Raw genomic sequence first — 16,533 nt, forward strand, 5'->3', positions numbered from 1 at the left:
TAAGGGGGGGAGGGAAGAAAAGAGGGAGGGAAAGATACCTAACCTTTGATGTTTATAATGATTTGATAGTATGGGAATATCTCGAAATGTAGTTGTATTGTTTGTTACAAGTTATGGATGTTGTATTTTCTTTTTACCAATAAAATCTTTAAAAAAAAAAATAAAAAAAAAAAAACAAAAACATCAATGAAGGTAACTCTATTTGCACTAAGAGGAGAGGGTGAGGACATCAGCACATAAAGTGACAGAAAATCAATAGCATATCTGATTTACCCTCCAATGGTAATCCTCAATTTACGACCTGTTGCTGTTCAACTGTTCAAAGTCATGAGAGACTCGAAAAGAGCTACTTATGACCTGCCCCTTTAGTTATGACAGTCACACCAACCCTAAACTCATGTGATCACATTTCGAGGACTTGGCAATAAGTTCAGATTTATGATCATTTGCAGCATCCAATGTTTGCATGATCACTCTTTGAGATTTTTTTTGTTGTTTTAGAGCAAAATTAAAATAATGGCAAAAAACAGCCACTAGATAATCTACATTGGGACTTAACCACTATGTGATTCGCTTAACAACTGTTGTAAAAATGATTGTAAAATTAAATCTGGTCATGTGGTGACTCAATTTAAAACTGCAATGACTTACCACCCCAAAATTTTGAGCTCAGTTACTGTCATAAGTTGAGGAAAACTACCATAGGTAGAAAACCTGTATATGTTTCCCACCTATGTAGCAAACGGATTAAATTTTAATATCTCTTTGTCTTTCAGATTTTCTCCCTTTGTTTGGAGCCATAAAGTCCCCTTCCATTTATCAACTTCCCTCCTTAGTTTTTTTCACCTTTCATTTCCATGCAGGTGACCTAGCAGTAGAGGAGCTGTCACCTCCCACCCTCCTCTATCGATCCAGCTATACAGTTACTATATAGTAGTAACTATAGTATAGTATAGTATAGTATAGTATAGTATAGTATAGTATAGTATAGTATAGTTAGTATACAGTTACCTTTCAAAGATGGATGAAAAAAATTCCACTGTCTCAAGGAAAGGCCCTTCATTTGTTCCATGTACAACCTACAGCAATTATTTGTAATAGTTGAATTTGCTCTGTTGTACTTTATGACCTTACTGTAAATCCTGGTATTTTTGCTTCTAGATCATTGGAAGAATGGACCTCTGTACTATGAAGTTCTCCTTTGAGTTTCAAAGATGGCACTGAGACTGCGTGTCTTGTGTAGCAGATGCCAACTATGGTATAATCGGTTTTAATATGCTGCAGCAGGTTGGTAGTATGAAAGATTGGACTAAGAGATAGTTGAATTTCTGCAAATGTGGGTTTTTCTTCTATCAAATATATGGTTGATGCTGATTTTGCCAGGTAATTTGTCTCTTCTTAGGCTGTTTAGAAGCTTGGGACAAAATTCCATGTGGTGCCTAAATTTCACCTGCTTGTTTGAACTGTCACTGGCTAACTATCATCTCCCCAGGATAGAGGAACAATGAAACATACTGCAAATCCATGAACTCTATTGAGGATAGACTAGGATTTTTCACAGGAGAGTGTCTTTCTTGTATCTATGGGACCTTTATATGTCCCTAATTCCAGACCACCCATTTAAGGCAAACACAAGATAAAGAATACAGAAGTTCAGTCAAAATGCCTACCTTCGGACTTTCAAGATTCCATTAATGTAGTCTTACAATAAGGTAGAATTAGTCATGTTTCTCCCAGGTTTACCTGGGAGGCCTGTCACAATGTGGTAGAACTAATTGTCAACTCTGAACTGGCCTGACACAAGCCATCTTTGAGGATTCACTATAGAGATGAGGGTTAGGGAGTGGGGAATAGAGATAGCTGGAGGAGTTAGTAACCAAAACAAAATAGTTTTCTCTGGGAACCAAGGACATTCCCACAGTTGGATGAAGAGAGGAGTAGTGAAGTTACCAAGTAACTGGACAGCGCATTGATTGGACCATGTGATTGACTGATTGGGAAAAAGGGAAAACTTTTACTTTTAATTCGGTGAAAACCACAGGAACCATTAGAGTTGGTTTTCACCAGTCTATGCCAATATGTATCTAATAAAACTGTTCTTTAGGGAAACACTTGCCTTGGAGTTTTATTTGCCATGAGTATATTACTTGGAACCCTGACACTAATAATATTATCAATGCCTAGATTAGAATTAGCAGCTATGATTCTGTGCAATTCCCAGTCACAAAAGACAAATTGCCTTTGGAAGTTGTAGGTGCCCCATCACTAGCGGCTTTTAAGAAGAGGCTGGACAGCCATTTATCAGAAATAGTATAGGTCTTTTGCTACAGCAGGGGGTTGGACTTTGTTACTGTACAATGTAACAAGCAGGGCTGTCCATGTTCCCCTTTATTATTTAATCATGTTATAGAAACCCTAGCAGTAGGTCTTTGGAGCAAAAAAGAAATCAAAGAGAAAAATTAGATGAAAATTATCTACAGCCTCTATGGGCACATCCAAGGGGAGGCGTGCTATGGGTCTTGAACTTCTGGCCTTCAAGTTCAGAAGTTCAATGCTGTTCTCATTTTTCAGCAACTGCTCCCTGGTTCTCTAGCCATTTCATAAGTGGGAGAGGAAGAGTGTTGAAACTGCTTACTGCTTACTTCCTGTCAGGTTTCCATGTGAACTCAGATTTCAAAAAAGCCATGCAAGAAGAGGATGACTACAAAGAAGCCATAGAATATTGATGTGGGGGGAGGAGAGTTGGAGGAGAGGGTGGTGTAGGTGAAGAAGAGGCAGAGCCTTGAGTGAGTCAAGAGAAGACTCTGCCTAGAATTGTTACGTCCATACATGTTTCAAGTCCATCCCCCCTTAAATTCAGTTAACTAGCAGCAATTTAGTGCTGACCGTTAGTGGACTAGATTCTTGTTTGTAGGCCTGAGCAATAAATATTTTGAATTTAACATGTGGCCTGATTCTTCGGGATTAACAATACTTTTTCAAAAGTTAAAGTTCATGTTCTTCCATCCCTTTCCTAAAGTACTAAGTGAGATAGCTAGTATTTTAAATATACCTATGGAAAGAAACTCCTTCAAATCTCTATAAATATTTTTAAAATATCAATCAACTATTTAATAATAATTTCATCCCAATATTGAAAAAAATAAAGAAATGACAAAGTGGGATAAAAGTATTTAAATATTCTGAGTTGAATTGTGGCAGTTGAAATGATGGCTCTTTCAAAATTAAATGTTTTATTTCCAGCTCTTCCACTAGAAGTACCAAATTAAATTTGGCAAATAAAAATATATTTTTTTAATTTCAGAAGGAAACAGTGACGAATTAATAGAAATAACATATATAGACCTCAGAAACAAGGAGGATGAGTTCCATTTTTTAGAAATATACTATCAACATCAGATTTGAGGCATATCATTCCCTTTACATTGGAAAACTATATAGGGAAAAAATTGCAGTAATCAGCAATTTATTTGTCCCTCTGTCTGTCTGCCTGCCTGCTTGTCTGTTTATGAACACACTTACAAACAATAGTAAAAACAACAACAGCTGTAAAAAGACATAGAAATCAGCTAAGAACCTCCCAATTCCCCCAAAATGCAAGTCATTCCCCCATATCCAGGTTAGTCTTGAGAACTTCCCTGAGATCCAGCCTCACACTACCTCAACACTTCCATGCAAAAGCAAAATTAACTTGTCAGATCAAGGGTTTGTCACAGACAAGGATAAAGAAGCTGAACTGTAAGAGACCAACAGAAATAGAATACAGGTAATGCTCGACTTACAATTCATTTAGTGACAATTCAAAGTTACAAAAAGGCACTGAAAAAAGTGACAAGACAGCTTTTCAAATTTATGACGGTTGCAGCATGCCCATGTTTATGTGATCAAAATTCAGACACTTGGCAACTGACTCATGTTTATGACAGTTGCAATGTCCCGGGTCATGTGATAACCTTTTGTAACCTTTTTACAAGCAAAGTCAATGGGGAAACCAGGTTCATTTAACAACCGTGTTACTAACTTAAAAACTGCAGTGATTCAATTAACAACTGTGGCAGGAAAAGTCGTAGCCCATGCAAAAGCAAAATTAACTTCAAAGCTTGATCTTGCCAGATCAAGAGTATGCCATAGTCAAGGGATACGTTAGCTGAAATATAAGAGACTGACTGTGAGATACTGTACAGAACATGAAAATATCTCTAAAGAGGTTTTCAAACAGGGAGAAATGAATAAATTTAAGAGAGGATGCGAATTGGATAAGTCTTGACCCTAGAAAAACTCAGCTGGTGAATTCATTCCTCATTTAAAACAATAACAGCACCATATTGCTTTTATTTGAGAAAAATATATTCTATAAAAATGGGAACTTCCCCATCCCCAACACCCAGTCTGGATTTAGCATGAGGGAGAATGCACCATGATGTGGAGATGGAATGAAGAGGAAGCGATACCAAGTGATTGCTGATTTATCTGTGTCTTGGGGAGGGATCTGGTTGGGGAGGGATATTCTCTTTCTCTCCCTCTCTTCCACTTGAACTTTGTGTGTACAGATATAAAAGCAGGGGGGAACTGTTTGCTTCATGCAAACAGAAAGAAATGAGAGGGGAAGCTGTGATGTGCACTAAAGGACAAAAGAGAGTTACTGGCAGAGAGTTATCATCATGAGTCTTGCTCAAATGGGTGGTTTAATAAAGCCACCATTTTAAGGGGCAGTTTATCAATTTGTTGAATAAACGGGGAAAAACCTGATCCTTTGGCTCCCTTAAGAACTGGATCCCTCAATACTGGAACTAGTCTAAAAGAGTTATGTGATGGAACTAGTCTAAAAGAGTTATGTGATTTGGGGCCCAGCATTATTAAGTTATGCAATATTTTCTTTGAGTAGAATCTTTTCTATAAATATTTTTTTGGGGTCTGAATTACTTTATGAGAAATGATGTCTGAAGTTAAACACCTCAAGAGAGAATTTCTCTGCTCTTTCTCTGTCCTTAAACAACACCAACTAACAAAAGTTTGGCCTGCAGAAAAAGGTATCTGCACCTAAACAGAAGGAACAGAGGGCGCTGTCTCTAGAAAGGCTCCATACAAAGAGCTTTGGCTTCTGTACCAAAAGCTGAGAAAGAGGCAGCTGGAGAGATTTCTTTCTAGGTTCTAGAGATATTTGGCTGCCAAAAATGTATGCAGAAAAGGTGGAGCAGGTCCCCTTCAGCTCTCTGGGAATTTTATTGGTGGTAGGACTTCATCCATCCAGGGTCAAAGCTCACCAATTGCCAGGGGTCACTGAGGAGAGCAAAGTGAAGGAGAGCGAAGATGTTTTCCAAGATGTAAGTAGGTCTTCAGAAGGGCTGCTCTCTCTCTCTCTATTTTCTTGTTTGGGAGGTGGAAGGTTTGTCTATGTGTGGGGAAGGAGGCAGGCAGTAGAAGACATCCATGATCTGATCTTCAAAGCTGTCCAGAGGGAGCAACACACCTAGAGACTGTACAGCAAGGGAGAAAAAAAGTTTTCCTATTGGTCACCAAAAAACACTGGTGAGAAGAGCCTTTACCTGGCATGGGGAAACTGAGAGGGGTGAGGTAGGGAAGGGATGCCCTCAGGACTGGGCTTCTTCACAGAGATTTACACAGAAGGAGCTTCTCTCTTTGCCCAAATGCTATTCCTGCCAGGTAAAACATAAAGCAGGTAGAGTCTGGAAGAGAAGTTTTAGTCAATTCTATTCTTTTTCTTAGGTTCTTGAGATTCCGAGAACGTTGTCGGCAAAAGTCTTCCAATGCTGTTTGGGGACAAAGAAAAGAAAGGCCAGGCCAGCAAGTCCTTCAAACTCTACATTGAAGGACACAGGCAATCTTTCTGGCCAAAGAAAGACAAAAATTATATCACAAAGTGGAGCAGCATGGTAATGCAAATTGGATAAGTCTTGAGGAGGGATGTGGTTGGAGAGGGATATTCTCTTTCTTTCTTTCTCTCTCTCTCTCTCTCTTTCCTGTGTACATAGACTGCATGCAGAAGAAAAAGAAGGATATCTTCATCCAAGCAAAAAGAATGAAGAAGGCTGAGCAGTGATGTGGACCATAGGGACATTGCCAGGTAAGTAGCTAGAACAGAGCAGTAATAAGTAGTCTTGTTCAAGTGGGTGCCTTAACAGAGCTTCCATACTAAGGGGGAATCTACAGGGCGGGGCATAACCTTTTCCTAGGGGGTCACAGCAAGATTGACAGCAGTTTACAACTTCCATAACGCCCATAAAAAACTGAATTGAATGAGCTATTAAATGTTAAATTTGCTTTAAGAATGGCTGGAAAATTCGATTCGGAAGAACAAAGGATCATTGACAGAATAAAATGCATTGCCTTTCGACTTGCATCGGGATTTTCGTCATTTTCACAGCCAAGAAACTGCATTGGGTTTTGAAGGATAAAGGGGAATCCTGGGATGGCAGTTATTTCCGTGAGAAAATTTTATTGGAGAATGTCATTCCATTTCTCAGTGATCCAGACAATGTCTTGGTGGTTGGTGAGGCTGTCTTTCTTCATGACAAAGCTCCTTGCATGCGTGCAAATGCGACTCAGCAATTGTTAAAGGAAAACAATGTCGAATTTTGGGGCAATGACGTCTGGCCGGGAAATTCGCCAGATCTCAATCCGGCAGAGAACATTGGGGCCATAATTAAGGATGAAGTGGAAGCTCTGATGATTCAGGAGCAAGGTCAAAATCGATATTCGGTTGAAACTTTGAGAATGAATTTGGAAACTGTGTTGAAAAATCTGGAAAATCGAATGGAACTGTTTGAAGATTTGTTGTGTTCTTATCCACCTCGTTTGAATGCTGTTCGAAGGGCTAATGGTGGTCATACTGACTATTAAATCGTGTCAATAAACTCAGTTTTTGATGGGCTTTCGAATGGTGTATGAATTATTTGTGTTGTTATTACAAGTGTTGCTGTGACCCCCTAGGAAAAGGTTATGCCCCACCCTGTACACTAGGAGAGCTAGGGATCAAAAAGTCCGATATTTTGCCTTTCTTGAGTTGGATCCTTGGGAACATGTCTAAAAGAGGGTCATGTGATTTGGGCTTCCAGCATCATGAAGCTACACCATATTTTGTTTGGGTAGAATGTGAATATGAATACATTTTTTTCTGGCTTGGATTGCTGTATGAAAAATGAGGTCTGTAGTTAAAAACCTGGGGAGTATTTTAAAGACAAAGAGCTCTGTCCTTAAACTCAGCACTTTCTAACAGTTCTCTGGCATACAAAAAAAGATTTCTGCATGTAAACCAAAATAACAGGGAGCTGATCCTAGAAAGAAAAACCCCAGCCTATCATTTCCATAGGAATTCTGTTGGCTTTACGATTTCATTAATCCAGGCTCAACTGTCACTAATTATCAGTTGTCAATTAGTACCAAGAAAGATGTCTTCCAAGATGTAAGTTGGTCTTCAGAAGAGCTGCTCTAGTGCTTTTCTTAATGTTTTCTTCTTATTTGGGGGGAGGGGGTGTTTGTATATGGGGAAGGAGACATACTGTAGAAGACATCTATGTTCAAAGTTGTTCAGAAGGAGCAACACACCTGGTCACTATGTACAGCAAAGGAGAAAAAATATTCCTACTGATCTGTAAAAAGCATTGTGGCGAGAAGACCATTTGCCTGGGAAGGGGTACTGAGAAGGGTAAGGTAGGGAAGGAATTCCCTCAGGACTGGGCTCCTTCACAGAGATTTATTCAGAAGGAACTTTCTCTCTCTCTCTCTGCCCAAATGCTCGCTTCAGCTCAGAGATTGAGCAGAGGCCAAATCTTTTCTGAATCACCAAGAACCCATTCCTACTGAAGCTCTTCTGACCACCATGCCTTCCCCTGAGGCTTTCTGCCTTTTGGGAAATACCTCAACAATTTGCCAGGAATCTTAAATTCACACTGGCAAATTTAGACTGTAAATTTAGACTAACCAGGCCAAAGAGTGCTATAAAAAAATAATTTCCAATAGTAAGAAATTATCTTAATATTTTGGTAGAGGAAAACAGGAAGTGTCTTCATCTGAGCAGAAATAAAAGTGTGAGCTGGCCCAAGAGGGACATCCACAGACAACATGCTTCCAAAAGTTAGTGAGTTTTACTCAAGCAGCTAACTTAATGCAGCTTCCACATTAAGATGCAGCCTACATCCAAAGAGCTAGTCCTCCTGAGCAATACAATGGAAAATAGGCTGTTTTGTGATTTTAGAGGATAACTTCCCAAAGACACTGGCTTGGCATTTCTGGTATGCAGAAATGCTGAGCTAAAGGATGGCAGCTACCACCTCACAATGCTTAATGGCAAGGAGGTCTGGAGTCTTCTTGGAAACTCCAAGGCCTTTGTATCCTCCTCCATCTACCTCTGAATTTAACTCTCAGTTATTACCTGTCGTCAATGAGTGAAAAGTTCCATTTCCAGTAAGTTGGCTTTCTCAAGAGCTGCTGGACTCAAAGCAACTGTACTCATTTTGTAGCTAACCTCTCAGAGGATTGGGATAGTCCAGGGCTGGGTATTTGTTGTCATCTTAGGAAATGGGGTAAATGTGTTCCGGAGCAGTTTTATCTTTTAATCTTTTGTGGTCCTAAAAGACTGGGATGGCCACTTTTCCAATTGATTGGGATCACATAGCATCCTTAACCTCTGAATTAGGAAAGCTTTTTATATTTGATAAACTCATATAGTTTTGGAACACACCATGATTAAATCGACAGTTCATCACAAAAGTTTTTTTTTTTTTTAACTTTGGCTTCTTTCCACCACAGGGATGTTGTTATAGGATATTGTGTTCAGTTGAGTCAAAATAAGTCTAGTTTTAGTGCATTTTAATTCCTTAGATTCCTTTTCCTGTGTTCTGGGACATTATTCAGGGATTTCTTTTTTCTGAGGAGAAAAAACAAGGAAGGCCAGGGCAACAAGTCCTCCAACATGTAAATTGGATGACACAAGCTGGCCTCCTGACAAAAGAATCCGATTTGTGATTGATATGGAACAAAGTGGAGCAGTGTGATGAGTACACACTTTGGGTTGGGAGGGAACTTTGAGAGGAAAAGAAAAAGAGTTTCTTCAGGAATGGACTACTCCACGAAGGAACCATTTCTGCCTCTTCTCCTTTTTTAAATCTTTCTGTATTATTTTAATTAAAGGGAAGTTAAAATACAAAAAACACAAAACAATCAAGACATTAAAAAGTGTATTGAAAGGAAAAAAAAACCATCACATAAATGTTACCCCCTACTTGAATACTGATTAATATATTACTACAATAATAGTGCCCACCCTTTGTGAAACAGCCAAATGAGATTCCAGGTACAACAGCCAGTACTGTCTTGCTGTGATGGTAATTAAGTGGGAGGGAGATGGTAATGGGTGGCAAATTGGCAATCAAAGGAGGATAGGAAGATACTGGAGAGAGGAGAAAAGCTACCCCTGGATTCTCAGAAGGTTTAGCAGAAGCTCATCTAGTCTATCAGAGAAACAGAATGCAGCTTTCAAAAACTGGCCCACGAAAATGGTCCTTAACCTGACGGTAATTTTTCTTTGCACTGAAAGACCAGATGTAGCAGAATAGCAGGTCAAAGGGAGCTGGGACAAAGAGGAAGAGCTGGAGAAGCCTGGTTGAACTTGAATTCTCTTCTTCTCTCCAGTCTTGCTTTCTGCCAGGCTCTCCTGGGTGATAATAATTTCAACAGTTTCACTGCTGAACTAGGTACCTTGCTCACAATATATGACATCAGGTTGCCTTTTGTTTCTTTTGTAGTGGGTAAAGAAAATCTGTTTGCAGTGCTCAGCAACTGAGAAGGGAGAAGCCTTTCAGAAAGTCACTCACACCCTGGTCACCTTGCAGCTTGATTGGTATAACACACTTCACATCGGACTGCCCTTGAATAGCACCCAGAAGCTTCATTTGGACCATAGCCATTTACGACTTTTTCAGCTGGGGTCACCAAATCAAAGGAAAGATTTTTCACATGAGGTGGAGAGAAGAGCGGGTAGTTTGACCTCCCCATTTCTTCTGGCAGTTGGCCCATCTTATACTAAGTCAGACCACTTCATTTTTATTTTGAAAGTAAAATGATAGAAGGAGATGCAACCATTTGCATGTCAAAACTCCTGTTAACTGTCCCACTGTCAAACTATCCACAATAACTGCATATTGTGAGGACACACATCAAGTGCCATAAGAATATGGCTTGTCACAAAAGTTGTTTTTCTCCAGGCAGGGATCTCTTCCTAAAGATGTGTATTCAACTAATGTTTCAAGGCCAGAATTGCAGAGGAAAGGGGACCAGGATCTAGAGTTCTTTTCTGGACGCAACTATTATGTATCCCATGGACTACAAAAATAACAAACAAGTCCTCACCCAAAATACCACTTGAAGCCAAGATCACCAAACAGATGCTGAAAATACTTTGGTCATGTCATGAAAGCGGGCTCACTCAAAAAGTCAACCAGACTGGAGTGATCAGCCGAAAAAAGAGAGGGAGCCATCCTAGCACCCCTGGCTAGACAGTATAAAAGATGACACTGAGATGACCATAGCAGATCTGAAGGAGGCAGTGCAAGACAGAGAGGCATGGAGATTGGTGACCCTTAGAGCGGTGAAAGGTCAGACATGACTGAATGGCTGACGATGACGGAATTCTTTTCTGAAATATGCATCCCAAAGCTTTCTCCTTCTAAGAGGCTGGATTTTAAGAATACTGGAGCAATATTAGAGGCACAGGATGGTTCCAATGGTGGAGAGAAGACTTTATTATCAATTGCATGCCTATATTTTGGCAATGACATTCTTGATTCTAAAAAATGAGGAAATGTCCTTTTTCAGTTCACTTCGAGGCACACAAATGGAGATTGTTCTCTGCTGTATTGAACCAGCTCCTCTACTGTGGGAACCATCATCCTAGGATCAATGTAGGTAGCAAAGCTAAAGTTTCATGAACTATAGACTTTGAGTCCCTCTTTGCTCTTGGGACCTCACCCTCATATAACCTCTCTCTTGGAACCAAAGGACAGTTCTTTTTCCTCTGATTCCACTTGACAGTGGACTAAGAAGTCCCTGGAATGGCTGTCTTGCTGATAATATTTGTGTTGATGGGCCAAGGGAAGGAGAATTACTCTCCAAGGCACCTTGGCAACAGTGTGAGTCACTTCTTTCTCTATCTTATAGCTCGATGAAGTCCAGCAGGCATTTCCAGAAGTTCCCAGGAAAATCTGGCATGCTGCAAAGGCGTATACTTACATTAATGAAGGTAACTTTATTTAGAACATTAAGTGGAGAGGGTGAGGGTATTGGCACACAAAGTGACAGAAAACCAACATTACAATTTGAATTCCCAATGGGGTGCAGGTAATCATCAATTTACAAGCAGTCATTTAACAACTGTTCAAAGTCATGACAGATTTTTAAAAAGTTATTTATGACCTGTCTTCAAAGTTACATCAGCCCCGTCTCCTATGATCATATTTGGCAACCATCTAAAATTTATGACCAATTGCAGCATACCATAGTAATGTCATCATGTTTTAGGTTGGGGTTTTTTTTGTTGCAAAAATGGTAAAAACACTACTTCATACCTCTTCTGGAAGCTCAACTATGTGCCATTATATAACATAGAGAACTCTCTAGATGGTTAAGTAGCAAATGGGTCTTTTTTAAGGGGTTTGAAGGAGAATAGCAAGTTGACTTATTTAATTGGGGAACAATCATCTGTTTTTGGAAGGGTGGAGATAGATTGGCTTTGGAGATTGGACTTACTGTATTCAATCGATTGATAAGAGGTTAAATTAAGAAACAAAGGTGGATATTTGATCTGGGACAAATTAGGGTTAATATGTAGTTTAGACATTAATGGCTGTGTGTTGTGTTGTTTTGAGGGGACAGCACATTTACAATGTTATACAAGCTGTATACTCACTACTTTACATTGTAGCCAAGTGTCATTTTTTTCAGTTGTCACATGAAAAGATATACTTAAATATTTACAAAATGAGAGGGGGTGTATTCACTACTGTGACATATTGTGTAGATGACAGGCTAACAATTTGTATTTAGTAGTTTAGTAATTTAAAATTCTTTTGGCCTGTTTTGCAAGGGGTGGCAAATGAACACTGTTGTATTATATTAATCAGCATTCAACTTGGAAGGATATTATGTCTGTATGTGTGTGTGTGTGTGTGTGTGTGTGTGTGTGTTTTAATCTTTTTTTCTTTTTTTAAGATACCTTTTCTGTTTAATGCCTTGTTTGTTGTGTTTTTTATTCTTTTGTTTTTGTTAATATTTTGAATTTTAACTATTTTTGAATAAACTAAATATTATAGGGGGGGGGATTCCTCAGAATGGAGTCTCAGTAACATTTTAAGTTTCCTTTCTAGAAGAAAAAGCAATTGTGACCCAAGGAGAAGACACCACACAGCCTCCCTGACCTATCAGTGTCCAGGAACAAGAACCTATATAGTCTTGTGATGGTAAATATGTGGGAGGGGGATTTAAATAGTTGGCAAAAAGGAGGATAGGAAGATACTGGAGAGAGGGGAAAAGCCACCCCTGGATTCTCAGAAGGTTTAGCAGAAGCTCTTCTAGTTTGTCAGAGAAACAGAATGCAGCTTTCAAAAACTGCCCAGGAGAAAGGTCCTTAAGCTAGGGGTAATTTTTCTTTACATTGAAAGATCAAATGTAGCAGAATAGCAGGTCAAAAGGGACTGGGACAAAGAGGAAGAGCTTGAGAAGCCTGATTGAATTTGAATTCTCTGCTTCTCTCCATCCTTGTTTCCTCCTGGATGACAATAATTTTAGCAGCTTTGCTGTGGGATTAGCTATTTTGCTCACAATATAAGATATTCACGTCAGTCTTTTGTTTCTTTGGTAATGGGTATAGAAAATCTGTTTGCGGTACTAAGCAAGCAAAAACCTTTCAAAGAACCACACCCTGGTCACCTTGCAGCTTGATTATTACAAAACAGCTCACACCTTGAATACCACCTGGGTGCTTCATTGGAACTTGGGCATTTCAGATTTTTTCTATAATACTTTGTCATTGTACATGTATACGCAGTATACCCATACAACGAAATTCACATAACACCCATTTTTCAGCTGAGATCACCAAATCAAAGGAAAGGGGTTTACATGAGGTAGAGAGAAGAGAGGAAAGTTTAACCTCCTTATTTCTCCTGGCAGTTGGCCCATCTTATACTAACTCAGAGCACTTCATTTTTATTTTGAAGGTAAAATTATTGAAGGAGATTGAAGAATATTTGACCAGTGCAAACATTTACAGTATCTCATGACATGTCAAAACTCTTGGTAAATCTCCCACTGTGAACAATTACTGGATATTGTGAGGACACACATCAAGTACTATAAGAACATGGCTTGTCAAAAGTTTTTCTTCAGGCAGGGATCTCTTCATAAAGACACATATTCAATTGTAATGTTCCAAGGCCAGAATTGCAGAGGAGGGAAGTGGGGAGTGCTTGTAGGGACCTGGAGTTCTTTGCTAGAGGCGATTTGGAACAAAAGGACAGGGAGGAGTTCTTTTTCCTCTCATTCTACTTGGTTTTGGTGTTGATGGGCCAAAGGAAGGAGAATTACTCTTCAAGATACCTTGGCAACAGTGCAATGCATTTCTTTCTGTGTCTTCCAGCTCAACAAAGTCTAGTCAGTATGTGCAGCATTTCCTAGTGAAATCTGGCATGCTGCAAAGATGTATGCTTTCATTAATGAAGGTAACTTTATTTAGAACATTAAAAGGAGGGAATGAGAGTATGGGCACATGAAGTGACCGAAAAACAGTCCCGTGCTTTGTAACCTTTTTACAAAGAAATCCTCATTCCAGAAATCCTCAACTTAAAACAGGTCGCTTAACAACTGTTCAAAATCATGACAGACTTGAAAAAAGTTATTAGGGAGCTCTCCTCAAAATTATGGCAGCTGTACCACCCCATTTGCCAAGCAGCTGAAATTTATATGACCAGTTGAGGCCTAATATGGCAACCTGTGATACTTTATTATTTTCCAGCAAAAAACAAATTCCAAAAAACCCCATCGGATAACCTGGATCTGGACTTGTGACCATGTAATTCAATTCATGATGATAGGATTCACTTAACATTGTAAAAAATGGTTTTAAAGTTTAGACTGGTCACATGGTGACTTAATTTAAAACTGCACTGACTTACGACCAAAACTTTGGTCTTGTTGTTGTAAGTTGGGGACTTCCTGTATATGTTTTCCAGCTATGTAGCAAAGAGTTTAAATTTCGATATCTCTGTATCTTTCAGTTATTCTCATTTGATTAAAGGCATATGGTTCCATTTGCCAAATTTGTCAAATTCCTTTCTGCCTTTTTCTCATCTTTTTTATCATGTAGGTGACTAACAGCAGAGAATCTGTGACCTCCTTCCCGCCCCTATTTAAGCAGCTAAGGTGGAGAATCAAAATTCAATCTAGACAGCAGCTGGGAATGGACACGTGTTGCATTTATGCTATTTGCTTTCTTCTCTGAAATACTGTTTCTTTAGATAGATATGCACAATCTTTTGTGCTACGTTTTCAGTATCCTTCCTTGAAAACATTAGTCAAGTTTTCTCTACTTTTTCAATATTGTATTGATATGTATTATACAGAAGTGTTTACTGGAGTTTGGATAACCATTTTGTTATCCTCACTACTTAAGGGTTATTTTATTTATAAACAATGTAGAAATATCTTACAAGAAGCAATATGTAATAAATAAACTGAAAATTGCATTTAAAAAACTGTATGCTTGACTACATTTGACTACCATGGTGGCCTTACAACATCACTTGCCATTTAGTTTTTAATTGAATCCTTATGGCTTTTAAGCAAAACATTACATGACTGTGATTTACAATCACAATGATTTTCTGTGATTTACTTCCACATTTTCCCTTACTCTGCTTGTCACAAATTGATTCTAAGTAGTTTTTCTGGCAGTGTCCCATTGGTCCATACCCTGGCTCAGGCCTTTCCATCCCTTTTGCTTGCATGTAGACACCCTACTTTTTTTTCTGCACCCCAAAGTTGAAGTACAAGAGAGAAAGAGAATATCCCTCCCAAACCATGTCCCTCTCCATGACATGGAGCATGCCTTAAGATCAGCAATCACTTTATATCAATTCCTCTTCAGTCCAACACACCACGATGCATTTCCAATGTGCTGAACCCTAAATCCAAATTCAGGGGAGTGGGGAAATTCCCACTTTTATAGAAGGAGCAAATTTTCACATCAGCTCAATATTTTTTATGCACAAGGCTTACTCCATTTGCATCTCCTCTTAAATTTGTTCATTTTTCTTTAGAAAGCATGACCCAGATTTTGAGAACCTCTGCTTTAGCGAGTTTTTTTCATGTTCCATACAGTACCTCCCAGGTTTGGGATGTTTCTATTTCTGAGGGTCTCTTGCATTTCAGTCTAGCTTTTCTTTGACAGAGAGATACCCTTGATCTGGCAAGGTCAAATTTTGATGTTGATTTTATTTTTGCACTGAACTCTTGAGGTAATATCAGGCTGGATCTCAGTGAACATCTTAAGTCTAATATGGATAGGAGGGGACATCTTGGGTTTGGGGGACTTGGGAGGTCCTTTGCTGGTTTTCAATGTTCTTTTTACAACTGTTATTGTTTTTACTATTGTTTGTGAGCTGTCCTCTGTCTTAAAGTCTTCTTAAAGAGAAAACAAAGGAAAGAAATGGATGATAAACAAATAGACATACAGAGGGACAAATAAATACTGGCAACTGCAAAATTTTCTTCCACAGTTTTCCAATGTGAAGGGAATGATTTGACCCAAATGACGTGCTGGTAATATCAATTGGAATCACTTTTATTTGCCATGAATTAAGCATGTTTTCTTGAATTTTGCCTCGTTGCCACCGTCTTCTCCCTCTGCTCTAGTGCTTTTCTCAGTGTTTTTCTGTTTTTGTGTGAGGGGAGAAAGGCGGGGTATAGAAGATATCTATGATCTGATGTCCAGAGGGAGCAACAGACTCAGTTACTATGTACAGCAAAGGAGGTGGGAAAACCTATCTATTTATTCCTACTGGTCTCCAAAAAGTATTCTGGTGGAAATACCCTTTGCCCTGGGATGAGGGAACTGAGAGAAATAAGATAGGGATGTCTTCAGGGCCGAGATCCTTCACAGAGATTTATGCAAAAGAAACTTATCTCTTTGCCCAAATCAAGCAGAAGGCCAAACCTTTTCTGAACCATTAAGAACCTCTTCCTACTGAAGCTGTCTCCAAAAGTAATGGCACTATCTCTGTGTTTCCTGTCAGACGGAGAAGTAGTTTGCTTTGCTTCATACTCAGAGGCTTTCTTTGGGCCCTCTCCCACCTCAGAGCACCTCATTTTTATTTTGAAGGAAAGGGGGAGGCAATTAACCAGCCACTGGTTAAAGGAGAAAGCCGGGAGACTGCTTACGCTGGCCCTTCAAGCTCTGAGGGGGAAGGGGAGGGGCCTAACTGTGTTCTTGTTTGCAGCAACTGCCACTTGAACTCTCAACGG

The 16,533-nt window shown here is 39.2% G+C and overlaps 1 long non-coding RNA gene across 3 annotated transcripts; it reads left to right on the forward strand.

Moving 5' to 3' along the window:
- The first annotated feature begins 212 nt into the window (after nucleotides 1–212).
- On the forward strand, nucleotides 213–16,507 carry LOC148044163 (uncharacterized). Of its 3 annotated transcripts, XR_015697622.1 has the most exons (7): nucleotides 213–282; nucleotides 1,162–1,287; nucleotides 5,994–6,085; nucleotides 9,765–10,919; nucleotides 11,176–11,257; nucleotides 12,381–12,473; nucleotides 14,378–16,507. It is a non-coding gene; the product is annotated as an uncharacterized LOC148044163 (long non-coding RNA). The 3 variants fall into 3 exon arrangements; XR_015697623.1 differs by having other exon boundaries at nucleotides 213–1,287; nucleotides 5,728–6,085; XR_015697621.1 differs by having other exon boundaries at nucleotides 213–1,287.
- The last annotated feature ends 26 nt before the right edge of the window (nucleotides 16,508–16,533 follow it).

The sequence above is a fragment of the Thamnophis sirtalis genome, unplaced genomic scaffold, assembly GCF_051295495.1.
Source record: "Thamnophis sirtalis isolate CommonGarterSnake01/CBP01778 unplaced genomic scaffold, rThaSir2_p1.2 scaffold_9, whole genome shotgun sequence".
NCBI classification, from domain to species: domain Eukaryota; kingdom Metazoa; phylum Chordata; class Lepidosauria; order Squamata; family Natricidae; genus Thamnophis; species Thamnophis sirtalis.